The sequence below is a fragment of the Chinchilla lanigera genome, unplaced genomic scaffold (assembly GCF_000276665.1).
Source record: "Chinchilla lanigera isolate Chin_1 unplaced genomic scaffold, ChiLan1.0 scaffold00015, whole genome shotgun sequence".
NCBI lineage: Eukaryota > Metazoa > Chordata > Mammalia > Rodentia > Chinchillidae > Chinchilla > Chinchilla lanigera.
The window spans coordinates 19,555,320-19,574,369 of record NW_004955416.1 but is presented as its reverse complement, the minus strand read 5'-3'; the positions used below and the strand labels follow the sequence as shown (position 1 = coordinate 19,574,369).

Sequence of the window (19,050 nt, the reverse complement as noted above, 5' to 3'; positions counted from 1 at the left end):
CACCTTGAATATGGACTTTTAGACTCCAGACCTATGAAAAAACAGAATTTTGCTTTTTGAGCCACAGAATTTGTAGCATTTGATAACAGAGGTCCCAGGAAATGAACACATCAAACAAGCCTAGGATTTATCAACTACACAACACTGATAAGGCAACCACAAGAGCAACTACCATATTAACTAAGCACTAAGGGAAACACCTTACAAGCTTGCTTCATTCATTCTCATAAAGTTATTTTCTCCATCTCACAGACAAAGAAATTGGGGGCAGGAGGAGAGGTGGACGTGTCCAAATTGACGCAAAGTCAGTACCAGGCCTTGGACCTGGAGACGTGTGCAAACAGAATTTCCTGACTGCTATAGAGACCAAGACTACAAGTAAGTACGGCAAGGTCACATGCTGAGTTGCCACCTGAGCTAAGCTCCCTACGGGCCTTCCAACACATAGGTTCAGGTTCTTTGCATACCCTCATCAAATACTTCCGAGGATTTTTGGTGTTTAAGGCATTATAGTAAATATCATATGGCTTGCTCTCCATCCTCAAGAGTCTACCTCTCATGAGAAAGTCAGATTAAAACTACACAGAATATCACGTAGTAATAAATTCACAGTCTGAATTATTAACAATTTCTCATCTTTCATCTATCAAGCACTGCATTTGCCTTGTGTCTTTGTGCCACGTTCTAGGCTAAGTTTATCATGTGTTTTACCTCTTTTAAATCTGCACAACAATCTATGAGGCAGGACCATTATTATCCCACGTTTAAGGAACCAAGACTGTGGCTGACAAAGTTATACCAGTGACCCTCAGGGAATTTTAGAGGAGTGAGGTACCGCTCCTCACAGAGATCTGCTGAGACAGCAGCGTAGCAGAAGCGGGGACGTCCAATCGTAGAAAAGGGCCGCAAGAAGTGGACAACAGAGATGGCACTGCAGGCTGGAGAGCATGGGACTAGAAGGACAGACGCATGAGGAGCAAGAAGGACACGCCCTATCAGCTGACAAGGAGGTAACCAGGGTGACCAAAATAATCATTATTACTCCAAGAAGCCGAATTCTGAACCGGAAATCTTCTCAGAACCTTATAATCTCTGCATAAATAAGACACAAAAATATATTTTTTCAGATTGACCTTGGGTTGGTGGGGCTATGTAAAAAAGACCTTGGTATCAGAGGGCTCCAGGCTCAAACACTGATCCTGCCACTTCTTATTACTATGTGCAAGCTATTAACCACTCTGTGCCTCAATTTCCCCATCTATAAGACGGATATACTGTAGTAACAGTTTCCATGCCTTAGAGACTTCATGAGGATTCAGTGAGATAATCAGCACCGTACCCAGCAGGCACAGATATGATCAATATGAATTTATTTGATTTTATTCGTATCGCCATGATTATGATTATCATCTCAGTACTGGCAATTAAAGTGTAGCCAGGATCTCAGCTTGAGCTCTGCTTCACTCCCCGTGAGATTTGGGGCCCATCTGGGCAGAGCTGGGGAACCAAGTGCAGAGAAGAACAAACTGACATTTACTTTCTCATGAAAACTGTTGCTTCTCAAAAATGTCCTCCTGCTAATCTTTTAAGTGTTTTCCTTTAACTTCCAATCTATTAACTTCTGCATCTATGCTGCTTGATTCAGAGTCATGGTGCTGTAAACACTTTTTCATAACTAAATATCATCGTGAACACAGTGAAAATACTATAATCAAATGATATAATGCAGCCCAAAATCTGCTCTGCCCAACACTAGACCTTGAATACACTGAGTTAAAAGAAAAAAGGATTCCAGGAGCAAATAAATTAGGGAAATATTGCATACTTTATTTACCATTCTCTTGGCAATTCACAGAGCACATTATTATATTAGCAGCTGTGAGAAGACCTGAAAAAAAGTCCTATTTAACACCATAATAAGGTATTACCAAACAACCATTAGAACAACCATAATTAATAGACAGACAGTAGGAAGTGTTGGGTGGGATGTGATGAACTAGAATGGTCTGAAACTTCTGGTAGGAGTGTAAAATGGATCAGTCACTTTGCAAAACAGTTTGGCAGGTTCTTAAAATGTTAAGCACACACTTAACAAACAATCCAGCAATTGCAGTCCAAAAATCTACCCAAGATAAACAAAAACATATATCCAGACAAAAACTTTTACATGAATATTAACAACAAGGTCATCTATAACAGCCCCAAACTAGTAACAGTACAGATGTCCTTCAACCAGTGAATACATGAACCAAATATCTATGGTGTATCTATGCAATAGTGGAATATTAATTGGCAGTGAAAAGGAGCAAAATATTGATATATACTACAACTTGGATGAATATTAAGCTAAATACAAAAGACATATATGATTTCACTTATACAAAGTGTTCAGAATAAGCAACCCACGATGAGAGAAAATAGATTAGTGGTTGCCTAGGACTATTGACAGGAGTAATTATTGACTATAAACTTGCAGGAACTTAGGGGTTTAGCAAATGATGAGCATGATCTAAAACTAGATTAGAGTGATGACTATACAACTCAGTACATTTACTAAAAATTATTCAACCATATGCTTAAAATGAGTGGATTTTTTGGTACATAAATAATACATCAATTAAGCTGCAGCCCTCACTACCACCACCATCAAAATTATTTGTTAAAAATCAGTGTTTCCCACAATCATGGCCCTCTTTCTCCTTCGCAGCCTGTTAAGGTATATGAATGCAAGTGCTTATATATGGCTAAGTGCTGGTTTGAACCTGGAGTCTATGTCTTATTTATCCCAGGACTTTGTCCTGTCTGGAGAATCCCTTTAGCAAGAACCTTAAGGTCTACTTGCATGAGAAACCAAGAGGTACCTGCTGGAAGAGAGAATTAGGGAACACAGTCTGGTCACAGCCCAGTGGGTCATATGTGGGAAGCCGGAAGTTGTGAAGCTTTACACCAGATTCAGTCAAATCTTGGTATATGAGCCCAGAAGGCAGCAACTTTGGTGCACACAATAACAGAAAGTGGTCTCCTAGCAACGTTAGCAGCATCCACAGCACTCATCCCTGCAGAGCTGAGCACTGCTGAGCTCCTCCTTGGCACGACCACCTAAAATATGACATCTTAGCGCTTGAGAAAAATAGCTGAAGCAAGAAAGTCTCTCTGACCTTTCTTTTACCAGTCTCCCCCACAGCAAGCCATAACAGAATCCTCTAATCTTCCTCTACAGGAGGTCATAAAAGTCTGCATTGCACAGGTGCCCGCCCTATGACCAGAAGAATGGAATATCTGTATCTCTGAAGACACAAGGATACAGAGAAGAATCTCAATATGGATTTGTTACATAGATCATGCTCTTTCATTTGCCACTCATATTTCTGCACAACTACCCATTAAAATGTACAAGTCCTCTGTTTCTTTGGTTCTACCTTTCTGAAGGCTCCTATGTCATGAAAAATGTGTGTGCTCCACTCCAGTTAATTTATCTTGTATTTTAGAGGTCCCATCCATGAAACTAGCAGTGAGTGAGAAATCTCTAGCCCCACTACACCATCTTTTGCTTGAGTTCCACGCTAACTGAGAAGTTATGTCAATAGTGAGTACACACAGAAAGCCAGAGGATAAGAGAAAGACCACTGCACCACTGAATAGAGAGCCTGAACTCTAGTCCTAATCCAGCCTGATCTAAGTCACTGTGAGACTCTGGATAAGCCATTTGACTTCTAAGGCTCCAACCCCTCCTCTCTTCTGAAGCCCTATCCAGCCACCTGACTCAACATTTTTTTTCTCATGTATCTGTGAAAATACTTGAAACCATCTAAGGAACACATAGTAGCATGATTACTTTAATATTTAGGAGAATGTCCCTTTAGGATCAAGAGCAACAGTTACTAACAGTTTGTTTTTTAACAAAAAACAAAAAATAAAAAATAAAAAAAACAATTTGTTAGTTCTTTATTCTTAAATATTTAGAATTACTCCTAGCAATTATATACATCTCTATATTACATCATATTATAATGATACATGTCTCTTTGTTTCTCGCTCTGTCTCTCTGTTGCTCTGTGTCTCTCTCTGTCTCTCTCTGTATGTCTCTGTCTCTGTGACTCTCCCTTTCTCTCTCTCTCTGTCTCTCTCTCTTTCTGCCAGGAGGTTGTGAAAAAATCTAGGATAGATAAAGCACTGCATTTTACCTACTTTTGAATCTCCAGCACCAATCTCAGAATGTTGAACCCAGAAGGCCCTTGTACATGTTGCTCAATGAGAGAGGTTAGGAGTTACTTGTGCCTCATTGAAAGCAAGTCAAAAAGGGTCCACGAGCCGGCATGGCCCTGCCTCACTGTGAATAGACCAGCTAGTTCAATGCTGTGCTTTACTTTTGTTTAAAAAATAAAAATAATACAAAAAGGTCAAATGAGCTGGCATCTTGAAGAACAACGCAACAGGAAACATTTACTCTCTGTCTTTCTTTTAACACCAAAGTTCCCTGCTGAGACTGGAAGGGTGCCGTGCTCTGAGAAAGGCTTGAGTTATGTGTTATCAACTTTCTGATCAGAAAATATGTTTTAACCACCTGTGATGCTTCCTGAAATACACCGCTTGATATTTCTGGGGTAGATTACGTCAATTGTGGGCTGAAAATACCAAGACTTGCCTGCCTGGGAGAGGGAGACTACCTTTGTTGAGATTTCCAGCAATCACTTCTGTACTTGCCCCACTTACAACAGTGTGGATTCATTAGGATTTCATTAAAAACACTTCTTTGTTCTTAGCTAAGTCACCCATCTATTTTCTATTGTGTTAGAAACAGGAAGCCAGTTTCCAAGGTGTAAGAAACAATTGATTATTAGACAAGAACCAAACACCTAGTTTTTCTAAGGGAGCCTAGAGAAAAAAACAGCAAATAAATCATAGCAAGCCCCTGAAAGTAATGTCAGCCTCAGTTTGAATTTTCAGAACGATGCTATTTTTAAAACAAAAAAACAGGACAACGATTTATGTAGAAGTATGTTAACCATAACATCGGTTCTAACATCAGACCTTGAAAACAACCCATATGTTCAACAACAGGGACTAGATAATTAAATCTTGACATATTTATACCGCTAAATATTATGGTGTTATAATTGTTTTTAAGAAAAAAAAGAAAATGATCACACTATAAAATGAAATAATCACCCTAGGTGAAGCTAGGTAAGTCGTGTATAATTTATATTATTACACCAATACTATCCATAATATTATATAAACGTGTATGTATTTAATTTATGCAAATATTTCTGGCAAGATGATCTTAGATGCTTGCTTTTTACTCCCTGAAAAGCTGATTTTTTCTCTCTCTCTGCTCCTCTGTGTTCTCAAGCCAGGTAAGTGTTTTGTACTGTCTGGTCCTCAAACCCCTTTATTAGAATCATCTGGTGCTACTTAAATGCTGACTCCTGTACCCCATTCCAACCCTCCTAAAACAGGACAGAAATTTGCTTTATTAGGAAGCTCCCTGGGTCATTCTTGTGCTCATTTAAAGTAAAGTGCCCCTATCCTAAGTTCTCTTACTGCAGGAATGAGCAATTTCTTTGTGATTCAAAGGCAGAGCCAGAGAACCATCCAAGTCTTTGGTCCTGTTATGAGCAGGGCAGGATGGGAGGGGAACTGTGCTTTGCGCTATAAAGATGCTCAACCACAAAGAGAGGAACCACGGAAGAAAGGATGTGAGTCCCCAAGAGTAGACAGAACCTGCTCCTCCTGCCCACAACACGGTATACCCTGTAACAGAATCAAGAGTCACTGAGCAGAGCATCTTTGATTCACCCAAAACCGAATTGCCAGCAGATGTGAGAAGGATTACTGCTGAAAACAGCACTAAGTAGCAGAAAGGTGAGCCACTGTAGCTACAGTAATGAACCAAGAGCCAGGCAATCTACTGTTTGGGCAATCAATGTATATATATGGAGGACCACCAGGATGGCTCTCCTTGAAAGAAGACGATTTGTCTCCATTTTGGCTAAACCTGGTCCTAATTCCATGTATTGGTATGTATAGAGCTGGCACAAGTAACACTCTATTCCCCTCAACTGGCTTTAAGCAATGCAAATGGGTCTAGCTGAGGCGCTGATGTGGTCTTTGAAGCAGATCAATGATCCCCCGCCTATAGCTCTCAATTACTAAGAATGAACTGAGCTGAGAGACCCCAAGCCATCAACTGGGACTAAGCCTTGAGAAAGAGGCTATTAAATCTCAGGGCAGAGGGGGCTGACATCAAAGCTGAGGCAACAGATCAAAAACACAAAATACTTCCTCAAACTGTGTTATACAGATTCCTCCAAATTCAAAAGCTACCTGTTACCAGAATCCAGTGCATGTTCTGCAAACCTCTCTCTGCTTATTGCAGAGGTGCCATTGTACCTCCTACCTAGCCCAGCTCACAGAATTTACATAGTTCCCACCATTCTCAGTCACTCAACCTCCTAGCCACTCCCCTCTTCACAAATTAATAAAACCTGGGTTCAGCCCTAGGTCGCGGCCTTTGTTCAGGTTAGCCATTGTTCTGATTGGACTTAGGACCTCCTTCACACCCCACAACTACAGGTACGTGTTTGTCTCTTTATTCTTGCCATGGATCGCACTGGAAGCGGTAGATTGGAGTTACTTATTGGAATTCCAACAACTCTTCCCTGGGATTATAAATGTGGACTCCTCTGGACTCTGACAGCTTTCTCTCTCTCCCTCTCTCTCTCTCTCTCTCTCTCTCTCCCCCTTTCCCCCCCACACGTATGCCAACTCTGCCACTCAGAAGCTCTGCGAATCAGAGCCCTTGATAATCTGTGAAGCTTTGCTTTCTTCATGAAATGAGGAGAATATGGGTTTCTATTCACCGAGTTGCTACGATAATTAAATGAGTTAATATTTTCAAAATACTTGGTATAGTTCCTGTCATCAAGAAAGAGCTCGGCAAAAATAACTATTATTCTATAAATGTGCACATAGAGAAATGCTTTTCTATATACTCAGTAACCTCTGCAGCACCACATACCAGAGCCAAACAGATAATAACAGCCTAAACATCTCCCCATCAGCTGCAAATCTGCAGCCTTTCCAGGTGAGACCCTTCGGGATTTTAGCACCAACACTGCAGGAGCTTTGCTCTGAATCTCCACCTCCAACTTCCTCCATCAGGACCCGCCAGCTTTTTCATCTGCTGACCTGACCCGCAGTCACCTACTGATATTTTGTTCCCAAATGACCGATTCCCAAGGTGAATGTTCTGGAAAGCGAAGATGCTGCCTTTCATGATACCTGACATGATTTCAAAAGGTATTCAAACGCACCATTAAGTAATACCAAATAACAAAGAAGTCATTCCATGTTCAATGTTCTTTCAGTCCCTTACAACTTAAGGAAAAAGTCTTGTGGGCCTATTGTGGCTCTCCCACCGCCTTTCTACCTTGCTAACCATCATTTCTAATGAAGTGGAAACATTTAAAGGTTCAGAGCTTTTGAAAGGAATAGTGTCTGACTTATAGGCAGTAGCACAATATTGTACTCTTTCCACTGTATTTGTTTTGTGGTTGTTGTCATTGTTCTTACTGCTGCTGCTGCTTCTGCTGGTAGTGTTGCTGTTGCTGCTGCTGTAGCTGTTGTTTGCTTGCTCGCTTGATCATCTGGTTTTTTGAGACAGGGTCTTGCTATGTATATGTATTCATGCTGGTCTGGAACTCACTATGATGCCAAGTTGGCCTCAAAGTCTTGGTGATTCTCCTACGTCAGTGCTGGGATTACAGGCATGCACCAGAACACCTGCCATCTGCTGTGTCTATTTTTGCATTTATGGGAGTGATATACTTTCTTTCCTAAATAAAGACATTCAGTTAATAAAAGTGACTTTATCTTTTTAAAAGTAAGTAAGTAAGAAGAATGCAAGTGATAAATGATCTTTGCCAGAGATAAGGTAAAAATCTTGAGCATCTGTGGATTGTAGAAGTTTGCAATCACCGCCCAGGCAGGAAATGCTGCCGTCAAGGTGGACAGAAAGTAACATTCTCTGAGCTGAATTGATCACCTAGTTTCAATTTCACAACACTAGCAGATAGGTGCCATTATTTCTCTGGGGTTTTTTTCTCTGTTTTATAGATGAGATAACTAGACTTAGAGAAGTTATTCTCTTGCCAAGGTCATATAGCTAGTAAATTCAACAGTCATCTCCTATACCAAGATGCGTCCCCGATATCCCTATTAAATCTCCAGCTGCTAGGTAGATACTTCTTGGATGCTAAAAAGAGCTAAGTAAAGCAATCTATGTGCATAAGTGGCTAGGCCTGCCAGACAGCTTGGTGCCCCCAGCCTCAAGATCTTGGCCTTCCCTCTACCAAAACACTCCTCTACAACTCTGCTGTGCCTTATAATCAAGTATGCCCAACCAAGTATATTTACTGAGAGCAACAACTGAACAGATCTGTGTGAGATCACTAAGGAACATCTACACTCTAAGTAAGCTCTAAGAGTGATAGAACCATTTTAGCAAACTTGGGTAATGCCAAACCATCTGCCAAAGGGGCAGTGAGTCCAGCAGGGGCCAGGGGGACTTAGGGAGGATGGCTGCATGCATTTGTGGCAGGGAAGTGAGGGCCTGCTGGGAAGGGCCTTGAATGAAAACAGAAGGTGCTCGCTGATTGACAGTTTAGTGCTAGAGGATGAAATCAGCACAGCAGATAGTGGGCTCAGCCAGAGGAAGAAAGGGGAAAAATCTGGGAAGGCAGAATATTAGCCCTGCTTTTGTTTCTCCCAAGAACCAAAAGTCTTTAGAAAGAAAACTAAGAGCTATTGAAATGGAAACCTTTGCTGCTGCACAAATCCACCTAGAGGCTCCTTGGACCCAACAGGACTTACCTAAGAAAGTGTTTATAGTAGGTCTTGTTTCCAGTGGACTTCAGTCTGCCTGAGCAAAGAAGAGGCATTACGACTGCTGAGCATTTCAGACATAGGGGTTTTTTGTTCTTTTCCTCAAAATACTGTTGATTCAAAAACAATTCTACAGGTAGAAAGCCTGCCTTAAAACTAAGGAGCAAATACTTGAAACTACTAAGCCAATAATGGAATTGAGTTTGACCTTGAGGAGGGCCATGACCATCATCAAATGATCAGGGAGGAAAGAGCCCAACACCACGACCCCCTTCTTGTGTGGCTGGCAGATTCTAGTCCACTAGTGCTGCTTTGATGCATCCCCTACCCAGTGCCATCAGCCCCATTCACACGGCCTGACTGTATGTATATCTTAATGGCTTCTTGAGACCTATCAGCCACTACTCTCGATCTTGCCATGAAGGATCCTGGTGGAACAGCCCACACTCTAGATGTCAGCTTCATTGTCTCCCTTTTTGGATCCTCTGCCCAAGGGAGTGGTCTTCTTCAGTTTCCACCATTGCAGGCATTCATCTATTTTGTCACTACTTGGAGGGGCACATGTAGTTCCTGTGCCAGTGCTGGGGACACCCAAGAGAATGTAACAAGCTTCCTCTGTTATACCCTTGTACTGTAACAAATAGAAATTTTACTGTCCCCTAAGAATGACAGCCTTCCCGTAAGGAAAGGATCCTCTCTTTGCATACAAGATATTCTCCATCATGTGGGTCACTGGAATATTAGAAGCATGTCCCAAAAGTAAAACTCCGGAGATGGCGCAGATTTGTTGTTCTACGAGGGAGCACTGGCTGAAAGGTGGATCTCTTCTTAAAAGACTTGAGAGACTCTGTGGATAGAGATCTGTGGGTCATTGAGAAAGAAGCCTGGGAGACCAGTGTTGATACCAAGAGGAGCTCACGATCCGTCCCCTACATACCGGAAGTGCGGGTCTGAGTGCAGTCACAGGCCCCAAGGACCACTTGTTTGTGTCTCAATTTCCTTCTGTTCCCAGACTTCATTCACTCTTGCTGTTGTGATACTAACCTGTCCTTTGCTACGTACGGCCTTGCCATTACCCTGTCCCGGAAATGTCCCATCTTCTAGGATTATCACATTGGTACCCTCTGCATTCAGAACTGTTGACTTCCTGCCCTCTGCTTGGTTAGGGTCCCACATCTCTGCTGCCCAATTATGGCCACACACATCAACGTGCAGCCCCTCAAACCCTTAAACCCTCCCCACATTTCTCAGTAAGGAAATTATTAGTAGAGGCCTCACAATCAATCTTACAGTCCCATGTGTTTTCCTGAAATATTATTTTCTAAACTCACCTCCATGCATCCCAATCCCTGTCTCCATATTCCAATTATCCTGAAAGGACTCAGTCTCTGAGTGTTATTGGCCTCGTGGCTCTCCTCTGCCATGACACACACCCCGTCCAATGTGCTGTTTCTGTGTAATTGGTCCCTCCTCCTCTCCAGCCTCACCCTATTGCACCCTTGGAAATGTATACACTTTGTGATTAGAAGGGCCTAAACTGTTGTCAGGAACGCAAGCATTATTAATGCTAGAATCTAGCATTTTGTGCCATTCTGGGCTCTACTCCAAATCCTAGAGGAACAGAGAAAGACAGGGAAAGAAAGAAAGCTTTTAATGCGTTTGTAGTCTGTGTCAGGAGCTTTCTCTCACACGACATTGTAATCATCCCAAAGAGCTAGGGGTGTGCTGTAGGTAACAGGGGATCAGAGAGCTAAGAGATTTGCCCCAGATCACAAGCCTGGAGAGAGGCAGAGACAATTCACACCCAGCTCCACATCTTGCTACCTTGGCTGTGATGCTGGGGGTTCCCCCCACATTATCTCATGGTATCAGACATGATCTCACTCTGGCACCTGACAGGCTCAGCTAGCTGGGTGGTGGAATTCCTCAACATGCCTCTTTCCACTGTTTGACTTTTCTGTTCAAGTGACTCCTACATATTTGGCAAGGAAAAGTCACAGGTGACGTCAACATTTTTAAAAACTCTGAAAGCCACCAAAAGGAGTCCTGCCAGCCAAGCATCTTGCAGTGACTGTTAGATGGTAAGCATCTTGAGGACAGGTTTATCTGGGTTTCACATGTAGCAGGTAGCAGGACTTAGCAATAACAGGCACATAACTAATAGATTATTACAAAAGAGAAAAGGAGACTCCTGGTGGATGAAGCTCAGAGCAGCGCAAATCCAAAGGCCCATCAAAGCTCCCTTCAAAGTGTGCCCTCAGATACTGAGACACCTGATATTGCTCTGTCCTTTGAATTCAGGGGGCAGCAGAAGGAGAAGACAGAAACTCAGAGAGCTACCAAGCTGGGGGACAAGAAGCAAATTATTGTTTTAAAAGATGCATCTTCATTGCCATTCTATTCCTAAATTGTCTTATGGTACAGAGGGTTAAATTTTGATCAGGAATATTTTTTGTGGGCTCCTCAACAGCTACTGGAATCATCCTAGAAGCAGATGGCTTATCACTGCAATGAGCTCATGAAGGAAAATTCCTGCATCAGACATCACTGGGGTCCACCCACAGAGCTGCCTGCTGCTGTCTCTGGGAGACTTGAAACCAAGTCCACGATGCTTTTCTGTGATCCACAAATATGAGACTGTCATTTGCAAAATGATCTTTAGTAACTTTCACCTCTGAAATCAGCTAACACCATGGTGCTTTCTTTTCAAAGGGGAAAAAAATACTTTCTTCTTCATTATAAACCACAGTCATGATTCCCCATCAAAATATAAGGGAGAAAGAGGTGCTTTGCAAACTATTGTCTATATAAATAGAAGTATAGGTATGTGGAATTTTGCCAAGAGGGAAGACTTAGTGGTTTCTGCTGGGGAATTTGAAACCAGCTGCTTAAACACCAGCAAGTTTCTACTGCATCAGACAAGTTCCAGCTGCTTCCACCAGGCCAGAAACCATGGGTAGACTGTGGCTATTGATGGGGTCAGGAAACACTGCCCCAAAATATGGAACCTGGGAAATTGAGGAAACAGCAGAAGCAGGAAAGTTTCTGTGACCTTCTCCTGCAGTATTCTTCCCAGAAGTGGGCCACAGAAAAAAATTCCCCTTCTTCTTTCTTTTCTGAACCCAGTCATAAAACCTATGACCTTTTCCTTTGCTTCTCTTTGATACTTCACATGATGGTGTCCTACCCTATACTTGGCAGGAAGGAACATCTCATAAGGATTTCAAGAAGAAACTGAGAAAATGGGCCTTGCTAAGCCCCCCTTTACCCAAGTTTATTATGGTGAGATAATACCCTTTTATCTTCTAACCAATCATACTTGTGCACAACTGTCTATAAAAATAGGCAGCTCTCCCCATGTCTTTGGGTTTTCATTTATGAAGGCTCTCATGTCAGATAAAACTTATATTAAATAAATTTGTGTGTTTTTCTCTTGTGAATCTGTATTTTGTTGTAGCTGTCTCAGCTATGAACCTTGCAAAGTGTGAGGTAAAGAAATCACTTTTTCTCCCATACACCATCCAACGGGTCACAGAGACCTAATGGATACGACCCTTTCAATTGCATGAGCTGGATGAGTCCTTTCCTCAGTGGACACCACAATAACCACAAGGGCTGTGTCCAGGCACAGTGACTAGAAAGGTTCTTTCAGGAGCCAGTTCTGTGCCTTTGTGGATGCCTTCCACAAAGTCTCTTTCAGTCACACCTTTTAAAATTTCCAGCAGAAGAATATTATAAAGAAAATGGCTCACATCCAGTTTCACATAGAGTTTTTCTCTCGATCTTGACCAGAATGTTCCCTTCTCATTCTCTAAGGCACATCCCATGTGGGAGATACTTGTCTCCAGGGCTCAATCACACTCTTCTTCCTCTTTGGGATGGTGTGTTCGAATAAGACTCAGAATGCCAGCCTATCAGCTTCCACAGAGGACCCACTTCCTGTCCCCAGCATAGCAATGACTTTGAATGGGCTCTTTTTCTACCACAAGATGTAAAGCGAAGAAGATAGATGTCAGGCACTTAGATCTAACATTTCTATACATATGAGCAAGTCAGTTGACAAACTGGAAAACCAACATATTAACCTCTTAAGTAGCAAGAACACACACACTCAAAATATTTTTTGACTACTAGCTCTCAAGAAGGCATTTCCCACAATGTCCACAGTTGGACAGACTTTCTTAAGGGAAACTAAGGAAAAACCTGAATTTACCAGCTTTACTTGCTTTTATGGCCAATTTTAGAGGTCAGGTAGCTAAGCAATATCCTGTATCAACTTTGCTATGGGTAACACTGCTGATGTGAGGTCACTATGGTAACAACTGTTTAAGTAGTTTTTCAGGAACATGGAGACCACTTTTATTTATTGCAAACCAATAGAAAACACTCACTCTTCACTTGGCCGTGCACACGTGACCTCTTGATGTCAGAGAGCAGAAACTCCACCCTCAGATTTCACCAATGCTGCCTCTTCCTAAAACATGGTCCCTGTGAAGAAGCACGAAGTTTGACTAGTCATGGGCAGACAACCAATCTCGTCACCTTACTGGCCTCCAGTCACCTTTTCCCAGACCTTGTTTATTCCTTCTGTAAATACTCTAACCTGCATCCTAGGGGAGGTGGATTTGAGTTCACAGGCTTCTTCTCTTCACCTAGTGATTAAAACTCTTCCTCCTTTGCCATGACTCATGGTTTCAGGGATTGGTATATGGAGCACTAAAAATGAGCCTGGTCTAGTAACACAAGTGCCTAGGAAACTGCACCTTTTCAGTCTGGGTGTAATCCACAGAAATTCTGGAAGGAGGTTCCAACTGTAAACTAAAATCAAGAACAATAATCTTAGTCTTTTGAAGAGCAACCTGTAAGGTTCGAATTGGACCTGATTCTCCCAGCCCTCAGCCTGCCTGCCAGCAAAAACACTACTCTCTGCAGGAAACAGCTCAACACCCAAGGCTGTCATCAGCAAGCACAGGAAAGGAGATAAGACAGGATGAGGAATTTTACAGGTTCTGGGACATCTAGAGACTTGAGAATTTACATCGGACACTTCAAGGACTCTGCCCACTGAGGAGCAAGACTGCAAGAGCTTTGACCACAGATGTTTATTGGGATCTTCCCACCTAATGTTCTATCTCTTGCCTTCTTCTCTCCATCCCTATAAAAGAGACACACTTCTCTTTGTTTGGGGGAAGAAGACCTTATTGTGCTCTCTGCCTGCCTGCACCCAGGCACAATAAATTCCACACCACATTGCCTTTACACAAGCCTGGTGGTCTTTGTTCATTCCCTCTCCCTCATAAATTACATATGTTACAGCCCCATGTGTACTGGTCCATGTGTGAAAATGTCAGGTGCATACTGTATGCATAGAGAACCTTCCAAAAGAAGAAACGCTGAACAAAATGTTAACAATGATCATCTTCAGGCTAGAGGAATTATGTGCACTGTGGCATATTAATAATATGTTCTACAAAAGGAAGCAGACGAGGAAGAGGACTGGCCACAAGAGATCCATACACTTTCTTCTAAAGAAAAGTGAGTCAGCAGTCTTTAGCATGGGTTTATTTTAGAAAACAAAACCTTCCACATCAGACCTACCTGGGCTTGAATTCAAAGGAAGATCTCATGCATATTACTTAGCTCACCACTCTTAGCCTCAGTTTTCCCTCCTGTAAAAATGAGGTCAAGAGTAGTAATGAGAAATAGAAGAAAGGATGTTGATACGTAAATAGGTATGGGTGGGTGTGTGTAATTTTAGGTAAATATTACCTAATATCAACTCTTAATACATCACAAATGTGGGCTAATTTGTCTTCTGAACATCCCTACCCAGAACTTAAAATATTAGAAATCAGCCAGTGTGATGATACCTATAATCCCAGCATTCTGGGAGGCCAAGCCAAGAGTATCACAAGTTTGAGCCCAGCCTAGGCAACTTAACAAGACCCTTTCTAGAAAGAAAAAGACCAAGCAAGCAAGCCTGCTGCCCGGTGTGTTGGTCAGCAACCATAGTCCCAGGTAATCATGAGACATAGGCAGAAAGATCACCTAAATTCAGGAGTCTTAGACCATCCTGGACAAACAGCGAGATCCACCCCAAACAAAATAAAATTTTAAAATGTTAAAACCTTAAAATATTGGAAATCAGGGGCCAAGGATGTAGCTCAGTGGAACGAGGCCTGCCTGGCAAGTGCAAGGTCCTGAGTTTGATTCCTGGTACAAAAAAAAAAAAAAAAATTGGAAATCAAAAGAAACAATGATATCATCTTCATGTACTACCTCAGACAACTTTCTATGCTACTTACCATGGCAGACCTACTCCCATAGTTATTGAGAATTTAAAATGAAGCTAAAGCAACAGAGGAATTGAACTGAATTTTAATTAATTTGGATTTAAAAGCAAATAGTCACACAGGGCTGGTGCTGGACAGAGTACGTCTAGATCTGGTCTCCTTTCTACCGAGAAAGTAAGCAGCACCAGGACTATGCCAGAAGAGGTCCCCCTTTACCAGGACAGGTCACACACTAGACTGTAGGTCTCCTCATGACACTCTAACTTTGGGGAAAAAAAATGCCAGAGTGAAGGAATCCAGATGGATTATTTTCATTAAAAGTCTATGAAACCCAAGCTAAGCCATAACAAGACTGCCACATTTAGAATTTTTTAAAATAGAAAACTTAATAGTGTTTTTGAATGGAGATAAAAGGCATTATATCACAAAGGTTTAAACTGTAGTGGTTACAGTTATTTGCATTTCAATAGAACACTCCTGATGCTTTTGTAAATGCTTCAATACAGAGTACAATGGTGCTCTGATGGTAGAGTTCCAGGTGGTGGGTGGGATCTCTAAACGTACAGACTCATGCCTGTAAACCCAGACTACCCCAGAGGTTCCCCTAGTTTACTCTGAATCACCTTGACCACAGGATGACACAGACTGTGCTGAGCTCTGAGCTAAGCCGTTGGGCACCCAGAAAGGCTCCCACTGCAAAAGCCCACAGAGAGAAAGTCTCGTAGATCAAATCCGATCCAAAACCTTTACAAGAAGGAAAGACACTGAAAGGATGCATTTGCTCTGTACTCAGTGGGTACTGGCCTTATGAGAGGCTTTTGGGCAGGGAGCTACCTGTTGGGTTTAGGCAATCTGGGAAGTAGGTTGTTGTCCCAACCTTTTCCTGAGCGTTTCCTCTGAGGAGCACTGCAGTGACTCACTACCGCCCACACACATGCACATACATACATACCCAGGACCAAAGATCACTACCCAGGTGCCTGAAGTGAAGGGGTTTGTCTGCTTGGCAGGAGTTGCCTGTGCTTGAAGCAAGAGTGACCTCCAAGGTCGTGTCCTCTCAGAGCATCCGAGAGCCACTGGCCACTGTGGAGCTAGCAAGGCCAGGCCTGTTGCTACATCTCAGGCTTTTCTATCTCCACACTCCCTGGAGCGCTGTGTGCACCCACCGCTCCTCTGGACAAACCTGCTGTACCCCTCACACACACTGGAGCTCATCCCCAAAGCACTAATTCCGCATGCTAATCTCCCTCTGCTTCCCCAGGCACCCACCTATGGCAGGCAGGACACAGCAGGCACTGTTCTCAGCTTTTCACATGTGCCTGCTCTTAGAAGTAAGTAGTATCATGGGTATCTTCATTTTGGAAATAAAGAAACTGAAGTTAGAGATGAGTAAATTTTCCAAAGACACCCAAGTGACCGAAGGAGATTTCGTGAAGATAAAACAGAACAGCAACTAACACAGAGTAAGATTTCAATGCGTTTTTCATTCTACAAATACTTACTGAGCATCCACTACACACTAAGCACTATTTCGCATCAGAAAAAACGAGGAGCAAAAGTCACAGTCCCTGCTCTCAAAGACCGTCCTTTGGGGAAGAGACAAAAAATACACAAACAAACAAGCAAATGCATATGTTATATGAACACTGCAGGAGCAGCAGGCAAGTTAAGAGAGACAGGAGCAACTGGGATGAGTTGTATGACAAGAAGCACAGGAAGACTGCAATGACAAGGCAACATTTGAGTAAAGAATGGAAGGAAGTTAGGGACAGAGTGATGTGGATATTTGAGGAAAGGACATCAACAAAGAAAGATATTGAACAGAAGTGTCACATGATCTGACAAATTTAACAGGCTTATTCTGCAGACTGCTATGTTGACAGTGGCCTGAGAAGGGGCAGTGAGAGACAAGGAGGGAAGCAGGGGAAACCATAATCTAGGCCAGCAATGGCAGCGGTTCAAATGAAGACGTCAGCAAGGAAGTAGTGAAAACTGTCAGATCTCTGCTGGGGTAGAACCGTCCGTATCTGCACATGGATCTGACACAGGGTGTGGCAACAAGAGAAGAGTCATGGGCTGAGATGAAAAGCCGTGCGGGAGGAGCAGCAGGATGGGACAGGCTGGGACAAATGGAGAAATGCAACTCAGCTGTCACTAGACTTTAGAGCTTAGAGACGTTTGGTAGAGTACGCTGTGTGAACACAGACCCCACAGCCAGTGCCCCCTGGGGGAGTATCAGCTCTATTACCCTGAGCTGTGTGACCTTAGGCAAGAGACTGCACCTCACTGGGCTTCATTATTCTCATCTATAAAATAGGAAGAACATTTGTACTAACTTCTCAGGGTTGTTAAGGCGCTTAAGTGAATGTGTGTGCATGTGTGTGTGTGTTTGTTTGTATGTGTGTGTGTGTGTGTACATGTGTGCACTGAGAATAGTGGCTCTCATGCAGTAAGTCCCATAATAGTGTTTGAAAATTAAAACAAGGCCGTCAATAAATGTGAAACTTGAGAATTCGTACGTGGTACCGGAGACATCCAGGAAAGGTGAGTCACTCTCTCTCTCTTTCTCTGAATACTTGTTTCCCAGAGGAGAGGAAAGCTAAGCTTGGGTTTATTTGTTTTTTGTTTTTTTTTTTTTTGGTTTTTCTCTGGTACCGGGAACCGAACTCACGACCTTGCACTTGCCAGGCAGGCGCTTTGCCACTGAGCTAAATCCCCAGCCCCTAAGCTTGGGTTTAAAAGGTGGATAGGAAGCAGCCCGATGGATGAGGAAGCAGAAGGAGTGGGAGGATACCCAAGACGGAGGGAACAGTGTGTCTTTTTTCCTGATAATACAGTATAGCCAAAATGCAGCAAAAGCCAAACATAAAATAGTTCCCTCAAACACATGTATTAATCCTTCTCTCTGATGTTATGAAATCCACTTGGTGTCCCAAGATACTGAGAATGGTTTGCAGTTTATTTATTCAAAATACATTAGCCCTAGTACAGTCCACCTGACCTTCACACACACTGTCTTCACTAAACTGGGCCATAGCTGCCACCACTGACCGTGACCATGAGAAAACCCACAGTGACACATCAGGGCTTCCTACAGCTGCCACTTCATGGCCCCAGCTGACACCCTGCGCCTTCCTTTCTGATCCCTCAGGTGTGTTCAAAAGTAATCACCAGGAGCCTGGCATTTTCCTCTAATTACATTTGAACATGTTTCAAGACCATATGGCCCAATAAACATCCCTAAACTCACTGTGCCTTACTTACTATTCCTAACAGGTCTGTTGAAGATAACATTGCAAAGGTCAAAAGCTTGCTTCCAGCACAGCAATTCTGCCTGGACCTCTGTGAAACAGTACACAAGGACTGGACTCTGAAGTAAAGCATCAGCTTCCTTCCACAGAAACATTATCTCTTGGTAAGTGATCAAGTACCTGAACATAAGCAATCAGAGAGGCCGAAGCTTGTGTAGGAGCAAAGCATTTCCCAGATTTTTTAATGCCCCTTGGATATCTGAATATGGAAAGTTTTCACCAATAGTGACAGATGGTTGAGCAGAAAGGGAGACCCTGAGCTACTGGCATGACAAGGCCTCTCTAACCAGGCTGCCCATCTAAAAGCCTTCAGCTACTTCCAAAATTGTTATACTGATTCAATGCAGTCCCAGTCAAAATGCCAACAGCATATTTTACAGATCTAGAAAAAAAAATCCTAAAACTCGTATATAACCAAAGGAGAGCCAGAATAGCAAAAGTAATTTTGGGCAACAAGAACAAAGCAGGAGGGGCTGGGGATTTAGCTCAGCGGCAAAAGCGCCTGCCTGGCAAGCGCAAGGTCGTGAGTTCAGTTCCCGGTACCGGAGAAAAACCAAAAA

At 42.7% G+C, this 19,050-nt stretch overlaps 1 protein-coding gene across 6 annotated transcripts in view; it reads right to left on the bottom strand.

The window, feature by feature from the left end:
* Positions 1 to 19,050, bottom strand: part of Sv2b (synaptic vesicle glycoprotein 2B) — a 194,369-nt gene that overhangs the window by 76,413 nt on the left and 98,906 nt on the right. Inside the window, exon 2 of one of the 6 annotated variants that reach the window (XM_013512682.1) lies at positions 14,485 to 14,555. The exons of 4 other annotated variants lie outside the window; for them this stretch is intronic. The gene's annotated coding sequence lies outside the window, so the exon portion shown is untranslated. Of the gene's footprint in view, positions 1 to 13,277; positions 13,375 to 14,484; positions 14,556 to 19,050 lie in introns of all 6 variants that reach the window. One more of the 6 variants, XM_013512681.1, reaches the window with a different exon arrangement.